At 40.5% G+C, this 10,331-nt stretch overlaps 1 long non-coding RNA gene across 1 annotated transcript in view; it reads right to left on the bottom strand.

Annotated features, from left to right (window-relative positions):
* Window positions 1–2,774: 2,774 nt before the first annotated feature.
* Window positions 2,775–10,331, bottom strand: part of LOC110308155 — a 53,553-nt gene continuing 45,996 nt past the window's right edge. Inside the window, exons 2-3 of the long non-coding RNA XR_002379526.1 lie at window positions 4,818–4,982; window positions 2,775–4,289 (exon numbers count right to left, since the gene is read on the bottom strand). This is a non-coding gene — a long non-coding RNA (uncharacterized LOC110308155). The remainder of the gene's footprint in view (window positions 4,290–4,817; window positions 4,983–10,331) is intronic.

The raw sequence follows: 10,331 nt of genomic DNA, 5'->3' as shown, positions 1-10,331 counted from the left end.
CGCTGTCTCTGGCTCTGTTACCTGACATTAGATCCCCTTTCCCTGGCTAGATGGCCTTGTCGGGCCTCAGTGGGAGGGGAGGTGCTTAGTCCTGTTGTGACTTGGTGCCAGCAGGCTGGGGTGGTATGCAAGGGGGAGGGGTTTCCTCTACTCTGAGAAGGGGAGAGGTAATGGGTGGGAGTGAGAGGAGACTAAGAGGAGAGGAAGGAGTGGGGGCTGCAATTGGGATGTATAATGTGAATAAATAAATTAATGAAAAAAAGAGAAGTTTTTGGAAAATACCTTAGTGGAAGCTCTCTCATCCACGTAGCGTGTGGCTTCTCGTCAAAGACTTTATTTATTGAAGAGAAACCTAAAAGTATCAGGGCATACAAACCAACATGTTAAAATATTTGTATTCATTATTTAAAGACTTTACTTTTAGAATAAAATTCTGCAATGACATATTCTTAACATCGTGTGAATACGGAGATAGCTATAGGAAATACAGGCAACACACGTGAGCCCAGACATTTAAAGGTGGATTGTTTCCCTTAGATGAATAGAGCTCATTATTTCTCTGGTTACCTACTAAACAGAAGAAAGAACATTTTCTACTGCACATACTAACTTCATGGATTTGACTACTTTAACTCTATACACACACACACACACACACACACACACACAGAAAGAGAGAGAGAGAGAGAGAGAGAGAGAGAGAGAGATTCTCATCACCATTAAAGACAAAATCTTGATCTGAAACCAAAGGTGACCTTCCTGCCTCAGGATCCTGGGTACAGGACATAGGCACACAGCACTGTAGCTGACTTTACTGTCAATTACATTTGCCCCCTTTTCTTTGTCTCATGCCCAGTTACCCTGTACACTGTGGCTCTTACGTTGCCCCATTCTCAGTGATGGACCCTGGCTATTCATTCTTGCTTAGAGTCAATTTCTTCCTGTTTTACATCATGCATGCTCTGCAAGGTGACTCTCTCGAAATTAGAACTTCTGCATTAAGTACAATGTCCTAACAAACACTTAGTTCATTTATTTTTCTACTTCATCAACTCTAGTCTCCTCCCGATGACATCAAGTCTTTGGTTTTCCATCTTTATCCAGACTTTGTTTCTCCCTTTCCTTGGTGGGCACACTCAGATCCATCACTATGGCCTCCCTATTGTCCTCCTCTGATCATATCTGCCCACTCCTAAATTATATCTGTTTGATGACTGCTCCAGACGCCTGTATTTATCCCGCAGACCCACCAATTAAAATTCATCTTATAACGCTAAACTCACCTTAATTGTTAACTTTTTATGACATCTGCCCCAGGCCTAAACATGTATTTACTTTTGTAACCTTACAAAAATTATCCTGTTCTTTAATGCGTACATAAAATATGAGAATCTGCTATAGCACTATATAAAGGATGCACTATTCATTCAGCATTTTGATAGTTATGTATTATATATTAAACTAATATGTTAATATCATGGCTGATGTTATTTAACACAAAGCAGATACAAAGAGTAAGGCAAGGCAGATAAGGACAACGACTCTCATGGCAGTTAGTTATGGTGGGAAAAGACAGATTGCATCCTGGGAAAGGTGAGAGGTGTAACAAAATGAGGTCATAGAGACACCAGACTTCAGAACTTGAAACCCAAGTGGTAGGGAAAATAACCTGATGATTACATAAGTTCAGCCTTCTCAGCCTCTCAGCCTTCTCCTCCTTCTGTGCTACACCCATGGATGCATGGATACATGGATTTGACTGCAAGTGCCCTGGGCCATCTTAACCTTATAGTGCAGAAGGTTTGCAGGGACAAAGGAAAGCAGAAAAGATAGACAGAACCTGGGGAGGAAGTGATGGCATGTTGGGCCAGGGGGATAGAGATGGAGATGGAGCAATTATTTCCTGTCCTTGTACATGACTTTTCCCACTGTGTTAAAAGCATCATCTACAGATGCCCTGTTTTTACCCTTGAGCAATTCCATATGGAAAAGTACACAACAGCTATTCCACACACATCTGCCAACATGATTGGACTGAATGTTACCTCTGATTAATTTTTAAATCAGGGGTGTATGTAATGACTAAGCTGACCATTCTTTTTGTTAAGTATTTCTCCATACTCACAATGGAAACTTGAGCAATTTATTTATTTATTTTTGATTATTCCTGGCAAAGGTATTCAGTGAACATAAAACAGAGATACTAAATTGAACCTCGCTAACATTTTTTCAGTGTTTAAATGTGTCCTCAATGTGTTACTGTGTTTAAGGACTTTTAATTAAAAAAAAAAATTCAAGGCAATGTAAGAAAGTAGAGCATTTTTCTTCACACAAATATATTTCTTTTTAGCCCAGTATGAGTGCTTGTATATATCTGGATAGCACAGTAATGTTTCAGAAGATTATTTATTCCCCAATGTATAGTTTTTGAGTGGGATGTGGCAATGATTAAAAACCTGCTAATTCTCAAGACTGTGCATGGGTACGTAATTCACTTGTCTTTTTATAACTTTAACTCGACTGCTTAAGAACCAAGTTTTCACAAGTAACTTTTGAAAGAAAAAAAAAAAAAACGAATGAAATGGTTACAAGAGACTGGCCCACAGAAATGAGCTAAACAGAGAAAGCACTGGTGTGTTCTTCTCAGGTTAACTGGACAATGGTTGGGAAACTAGGGGTGCTCGGTTACCAGTGTAGAACTCTTAAAAATTCATCAAGACAGAGAAAATGAAAGAATAAACATGGAAAAATAATGAACAGAAGAGCAATTTTGAATGGCTACATATTTGACTTTTTCTTTAATAAACCACAATAGATTTATTTTATCATTTATTCAAAGCAATGCAAAGCTCTGTAGGGTTTTTTGTTGTTTTGTTTTGTTTTGTTTAGGGATATTATTTAGACTACATGACTAAAGGTCAAAATTTGTTTTCTCAGCATCCGAGTCTACTACTATGAGAGTCAATTTCCAGAAGAAGCTGTGTGTGAGGAATCTTCTGCAGCAAGGTCCACTCCTGCAATACTAGTTAAAAACAATGCATTTCTAATCAAATAGATGGGTGACAAAATAAATAAATAAACAGATAAATAAACAGATAAATAAATAAATAAATAAATAAATAAATAAATAAATAAATAAATAAAGCTATGTCTTCGATTATGGATATATCAGAATCACATCATGATCTGACAGAATTGTTGTGGTAGAAAGGGTCTAAGACCCACAAAATTCAATTTTACAGAGAGAATTTCTATGACAAGGGAGGAAAGAACAACCCAGAAAGGATCCTGTGCCCTGTGGCTGTGATTCCCTGCTTAGCTGACCACTTCTGAGGCAACAGTAGGAGCCAGGCTCAGTCTTCCCAAGGCTGAGGCTAATTCTTAGTGCTTGTGTCCTGCTGGCCAGTCTAATTTTTACCATATGCGTGGAGCTACTCCATTAACTGAGCTGTAGGAAAATCAAATACCACATTTCTAGAAATTAACTAAATTTCAGGAAGTATTCTATGCAGGTCACAATACTCATAGTTCTATCAGGTCTACCCTGTTATGGTAAGCGGGGCACAGGGCAGTTTACTAACAAATAAGTACCACAGAGCTACTAAACATAATGCTACCAGTTCATGCAGAAATGCAAAGATGCTTTCCAAATTGCTTTGCTTGTGACTACAACTACAATGTAATGAGCATAACATCATAACATGGTTTAAAAGCCAAATTGTGTTCTTAAAGATCAGTGGTCAATAAAATTCTGATGATCATCTCTTGTCTCTTAGAATAATAATTACTTACGTTTCAGCATTAGGTACAGTTTGTTAATTTGGAGAGGTGTGTGTGTGTTTGTGTGTGTGTGTGTGTGTGTTTGTGTGTGTGTGTGTGTTTGTGTGTGTGTGTGTGTGCACGAACGCGTGCATGCATGTGCACACATGTGCACAGAGGGTAGATTCTGAGTGTCATTCTCAATCTCTACCTTAGTTTTTGAGGCTGGGAGTGTCACTGAACCTGGAGTTCACTGATGGCCTGGACTGCCTGGCCAACAAGCCCAGAGACCTCCCTTCCCCAGTGCTGAGATTACATGGGTGCATGCCATGCTTAGCTTTTATACACAAGCCAGGGATCTGAGCTCCGGCCAGTACACTTGCAGGGTGAGCACTCTGTCCACTGAGCCTGGCCCCTGACCTGGAACCATACCGTGTCGTATGAAAGACTTTGCAGTTATCTTGACCTTATTTCTATTCCTAGTGTCATGAATGCAGGGCTTGTGATAGCTGACAGGAGCTTGATAATATCTGCAGAATGAAGGAAGAATTTGTTACTTGAGATGAAATAAAGTTTGTGTCCTGGAAATGCTGAAGGCTTTTTTACTAGGGTTATCAAGTAGGTCTGGAATATTTTCTAATGTTCCCCCCAAAGATACATTATACAAGATGAAGCATTGTGGGCACTCGTGAGTGGTCAGCTTCTAGATGAACTTACTGTCTGTATAGGTGTTGTAGGCACTGAATTGCAGCTTTTAAACCTGAAACCCCAGAAATACTTAATATAAGATATAAACTTTTTGTCTGACAATAAATCAGTTTCCTACTTTTGAGGTCAGACAGGTGTAACAATCGAAGATCGATGTAATCATCAAAAGTATAAATATTTGTCAAGCAAAATATAAATAAAACTTGATTTAGCTTTCTCATATCTCAGTTATTTAGTTCTCTTCTATGTTCTAAGTGCCTTTTCAACTGAGGAATACTCAAGCTAAGGAATTTATATGTGCTGCTGATCAGTAAATTAGCAGTTTGATCCCAGCGCAAATATTAACTTACTTCCATTACTGTATTTATTGGCTTCACTGAATAGTATCAGATCCTGAGCAGCTGCACTGACTGCGAGCTTATTAATGTTCAAATCACAGGTTTCCTTCCAAGCCCTTAAATGTTGATGGAGCGATACTGATAGTCATCCATTTCTAATCTCCATTATAGAAGATCCTATTCAGATAACCGAACTTAATAAATGTTCAAAGAGAAATATTCAGTGTTACATAATTCTTTTATTGATCATTGGCATTTTCTTCTATAATGTGAACAGTATTTAGTTCATGTATGCAGGCAACATGAACAAAAAAATAAATTGCCTCTGCCTCCAATTTATCTCAGGTTATGTTTCAAGTGATAGTGCTCTAAATCAAACAATAATCTATAATTCTATCATAGTTAGCTTACACTCTCAACATGGCATACCTAGAAAGAGGTATTTTCAAGAGGGACCCTTGACCAGCAAATTACTTTTATCAGATTGGCCTGAAGACATGTTTGGGGTGACATTTGTTCATTTATAATTAATGTAGGAAGGTTCACTTTCCTACATTAATTAAGGGTGGTGCCACCCTTGGCACCCTTGGGTAGGTGATCCTGTGGTTTAGAAGAAAGCAGACCAAGTCCTTCGCCATGGGAGTAAGTCAGTAAGCAGTGTTCCTACATGGTCTCTGCTTCAGTGACATCTAGCTCCAGGTTCTTTCACTGAGAGTTTGCCTTGACTTTTCTTGATGAAAGACTCTAAAAGAAAACCAAATGCATTCTTTGGTCTCCAAGGAGCTTTGGGGGATGGTGTTTATCACAGTCCCAGAAAGCAGCCCAGGGTGACCTCACCATCTGTCTCACCGGTGCATCTTTTGCATTTCTTTTCCTCTACCAACTCTGAAAATTTTGGCAACCATGACAGAGCTGGTTCCCAAGAGCTCACGGTTATAAAACCCCCGAGAAGTATGTAAATCTTCCCGAAGACGTAGCACAAGTCAGGATTGTTAAAATACCTACCATAGAACTTAATGATTAGTTGGAAACACAGTCTTGTCTTGCTTTCCCTGGTCCAGGTATCAGTGAAAGTACTGGGACAGTCTACATAGTGTAATCTGTATGTGTGCTTTCACAGCTGACCATTTTGAATTGGTGTGCTCCACTGAGGAAGACTGGTTCTCCCACAGCCAGCATTAGTTGTCTATTGTTCTTTGTGTAAGGTTGACTTCTTTGGGTCTTTACACCTTTCCACTTTGGCATGTCTATTGTTGTTCTTGTTCAACTCATGTTTATAATGGCTGCCATGTTGGTGGGACTTGATGGGTATAGCTTCTGACATTCCTAGGAAACACAATCTCACAGCAAATTCCCTGATCCTCTGGCTCCTACAACATTTTCACCTTCTCTTCCACAATGTTTCTTGAGTCTTAGGTGCAGGAGGAGTTGTGTTGTGATGTTACCTTTTGGACTTGACTCCATTCCTTTGTATTTTAATTAGGTATGGTTTTCTGTAATGGTCTCAGTCTATTGCAAAGAGAAGTTCACTTGATGAGGCCCAAGGGATAGACTTAATGTCTAATATTAGGTAGAGTATAGGTAGGGATTGTGCTGGCTTAGTAAATTAGTAATGATGACTTTACTAGCACTGAGTTATTAGCTTGGATTCCAGTGCTAGGCGTGTTTTACCTATTGTTGAGCTGGTCTTAAGTCCAATTAGAGAGCAATTGGTTATCGCCAAGGTATGTGTGCCACTACTACACACTTAGTTATTTTTCCATGTTGTTTATTGTTGTGATTCTTAGACATAGCTGGGTAGAACTGTTGTTTGCTTCCTTTCTTTGGAAGAATGCAGGGTACCCTCTGATATCATGAAAACTGGTTCTTGGGGAGGAGAAACTCAGGTTAGTTCCAGCTCAGGATCCTCTGGGCTGTGTGCATGAAGTACATGGGTTTTGCAACAATAGGAACTTACTGTCCACCTCTAGCAGACAACCAAAGGAACTAACAATAAGATGTAGTGTTTGGAGGAGTCTCTTGGATAACCCTGAACAAAACTCAAACGAGCTTCTCATGCCTGGTGTTGGGGTTTTATTAGATGGACTTTGGCTCATGGAAGGAGCTTTGTCAGGGCAGACAAATGACAAAAATCTCATTTAAAGTATATATATATATATATATATATATATATATATATGTATATTAATGCACAGACTTAAACATATTATAAGGTTTTAATATCTAGATAGATAACAGTATGATTTAGTATGACTTTCTCAGATGTGTGCCCTCCATCTGTATTTATTTCCCATCTCCTCTCTAATTAGAGTCCCCTGACATTTCCCTGGCTAGATCATGTGTACTTGCTATTCTCCTCTCTATTGCTGCCCCACCCATTAACCACATTCTGTGCCTGTCTTCTTTGCTTTCCAATAGTCCGTTCTCTCTCTCTCTCTCTCTCTCTCTCTCTCTCTCTCTCTCTCTCCCTCCCTCCCTATCCTCCCTCCCTCCCTTCCTTTCTTCCTTCTTGTTTTCTTCCCTATAAGTGTAAATAACTATGTGTTTGGTTTTTTATTGTTTATTTATCTGGCCTGGGGAAAATGTAAGCTAAGTAGATGCTGGGGGGGGGGGGGGCGGGCTTTAAATTCAATGTAAATGAGTGTTGTAAGCATTGAAAGGGGTATTAAATGAGATATCCTATCACTAGATTTTCTCAGGTACTCTCGGTAGGGAAGTGGGCACGTGCAGGTTTCAGGAGGACTGTAGTAGCTGCCTTTTTGTGGATTGTAGGATTTCAAGAGCTCACAGAAGATTTCTGCTGTCCAGTTCACCAGTGTCTGGGTGTGCTCCATTAGCTCTGCTGTAAGGAATGCCACTTGCTCTCTGTGTGTGCTGTGAGGCAGAACAATAGGGCACTCTCCTCAGGAATAGCTTCCGATTCCTCCAAAGTTCACTCAAAGCCCACATTTTTTCCTCTCTGAATAATGTATGAGCTTGATTCACCCATGTGCTGCTAATCTAGCATGGAGGAAACTTCCAGCAGTTTCTGCCTTGTCTGATGTCACTGAAAAACCTCACCAGTTTAAACAGGAAGACTGTTTGGTCAGATTTTGACAGAGAGTTTGATGAAAAGGCAGGTGAGGGAGAGGCCCAGAGGGGTGTGTGTGGGCAGGGAAAGGGAACAGTGTTGAGTCTGCACGTCTTCTTATAGCAGGGGCTCCAGATAGAGGTAAACCTGGCTCATTGGGCACCGTAGTAAGCCAGGATTTTGTTAAGGAAACCCCTCCTACATTATTCCCTTTTATAGCGTAAGGCCCAAATAGATATCAGCTCTTAAGCCCTGTATTATTAGTAATAACCTGTATGCTACTCCTGAGACCACAGTAAGAATCATATTCTCTCACATTTCTGAAGGTAAACCCTAAAATAAAAGGCACAACACCCATTGTGCTTGCTTGAGATGCTGGAGGCTTGACTCTACGTCAGTCTTCATGTGGCTTCCTTTCTGGTATGTCTTTATGTCCTTTTTATAATGTCATCACTCCTTGGATTCACAGCCCACTTGAATCCTGAATGACCTCATCTTAACTAATTAGACTTATTTCTAAATAAGTTCACCTTCTGAGACTCTGGGATGACTTGAATTTGGAGAAATGTTATTCAATCCAGGACAACCTAAAAGAGTAGAACATGACCCTTGCTTTACAGATGTCTAGGCAGGCTTCTAGACCTGACTAGAACATGACCCTCACTTTACAAATGTCTAGGCAGGCTTCTAGACCTGACTAGAACATGACCCTCACTTTACAGATGTCTAGGCAGGCTTCTAGACCTGGGAAGTAGGCTTCGTGCCTATTGCTCATGAGAAGGACAAAATGGAAGCCTCAGAGGAACACCTTCCACTCACTCAGGTGAGGGATGAGGTTACCATGGCTACACAATTGCAGGCATCCTACAGAGGATGGCATCCCTCCAGATCATCTTTCAAAACACTCTCTTCAACACTCTTCACTTAACTTTTCCCCCTGAGATGCATTGTTCAGAGGAGAAACCCTGTCATTCAACATAGATTTTTTTTTATGGATTTGGTCCATCTTCAAACTCTATAAGGTCACTGTCTCAGGATCTGTAGGTCAGGAAGACAGAATCAGACATTGGAGAATCATTAAAATCTCAGGTATTAGAATGAAATTCGGGGGCAAATTAGGCACTGCTGTTTGAAAATAGTACCTTCAGTTTAGTGCTTAGCTTCACTACTCCATAGACAAGAATGTCTAAGAACAAAACCCTGAATATTTGCCTAGAGGATTTCAGCAAGCTAGAGGAGAGTGTTACTAGGGTGGAGAGATGCAACAGTTGGTAAGAGTACTTTCTGCTCTCCTATGGGATTAGGAAATCCAACACCCTCTCCTGCCTGTGTGGGTATGGTCTCTCTCTTGCCCTCCACCCCCAAACACACACACACACACACACACACTGGGTGGGGGGGGGCAGGCACATATAAATAAAAATGAGATGAATGTTTATGAAGCACATTATTGGAGAAGCTCCAAACAAGTCTCACTCTCTGTAGTTTCCTTATACAGTCCTGACAGAATACAAATTCAGTGACTTAGATGCAATAGAAGTTTATTTACAGCCTGTGAAGCCCACGATTAAGGGCCTACGTAGGATGAGTCTTCTTTTTGAACCTGAACATGGTGAAAAGCAACTCATGAGAAAGAAAGGCAGATAGTTCATCCTTTTTATGTTAGAAGAATTCAGACCCAGTTCCTTATACATACTAGACAAGTGCTCAACCACTGACCTAGACCTCAACAGGAACCTTTCACTGGGCAATCATTTCTGAGGTAACTCACTAACACTGTCTAGTGATATTGTAACTAATCCATTCTCTAGGATTAGACCCTCTGTTTTCAATGATTACATCTCAGGCTTGATTCACTGGGGAGAATGAATTTCCAACACATGAACTTCTGGAGTACCTTCAAACCACAGCACCCCCATGGTAATTTTGTCTCAAGCTCTCCATGAAGCTCAAGGTGACCTCTTTTCACAACCTCAACAACTCATGTAGCATCTTGGCTCTGTGTTGTCCTTTGCTTGCTTTCACCCTGTTTGGGTTTGATAAGCCATCTGAGGGTGGAAGAATGTGAGGGGGTGGGAAGTGACAGCACTATCTTCTGCTGTTCCAAAGAACACAGCGGCCCTCTCACATTCAGCAGTGTCCAGAGGAAAACAGTGACCACATCCTTTATGTGACTCACCACAGATTTGCATGTAAGAGCAAAACTCCTCCAGCTTTCTCCCTTTGTCTGGAACCTTCATGGACTTGGCATCGGTATGCTATCCCCTGTTAGTTGGAATGTTTTCTGTTGTGACTAGTAAAACACACAGGACAAAGTGCTTTTTAAAACAAGGAGTCTCTTCCTTCCCACAACAAGAATTCTTGAGTCTAGGTCATTTACAAGGTTGGCCAGTTTAGTAGCTTAATAAAGTCAAGGGCACAGGTATTTTATTTTTCCTTCCTTCCTTCCTTCCTTC

This window comes from Mus caroli, chromosome 2 (assembly GCF_900094665.2).
Source record: "Mus caroli chromosome 2, CAROLI_EIJ_v1.1, whole genome shotgun sequence".
Taxonomy (NCBI): Eukaryota; Metazoa; Chordata; class Mammalia; order Rodentia; family Muridae; genus Mus; species Mus caroli.
Note: the sequence above shows the minus strand (reverse complement) of the source record. Positions and strands in the feature narration are given on the sequence as shown.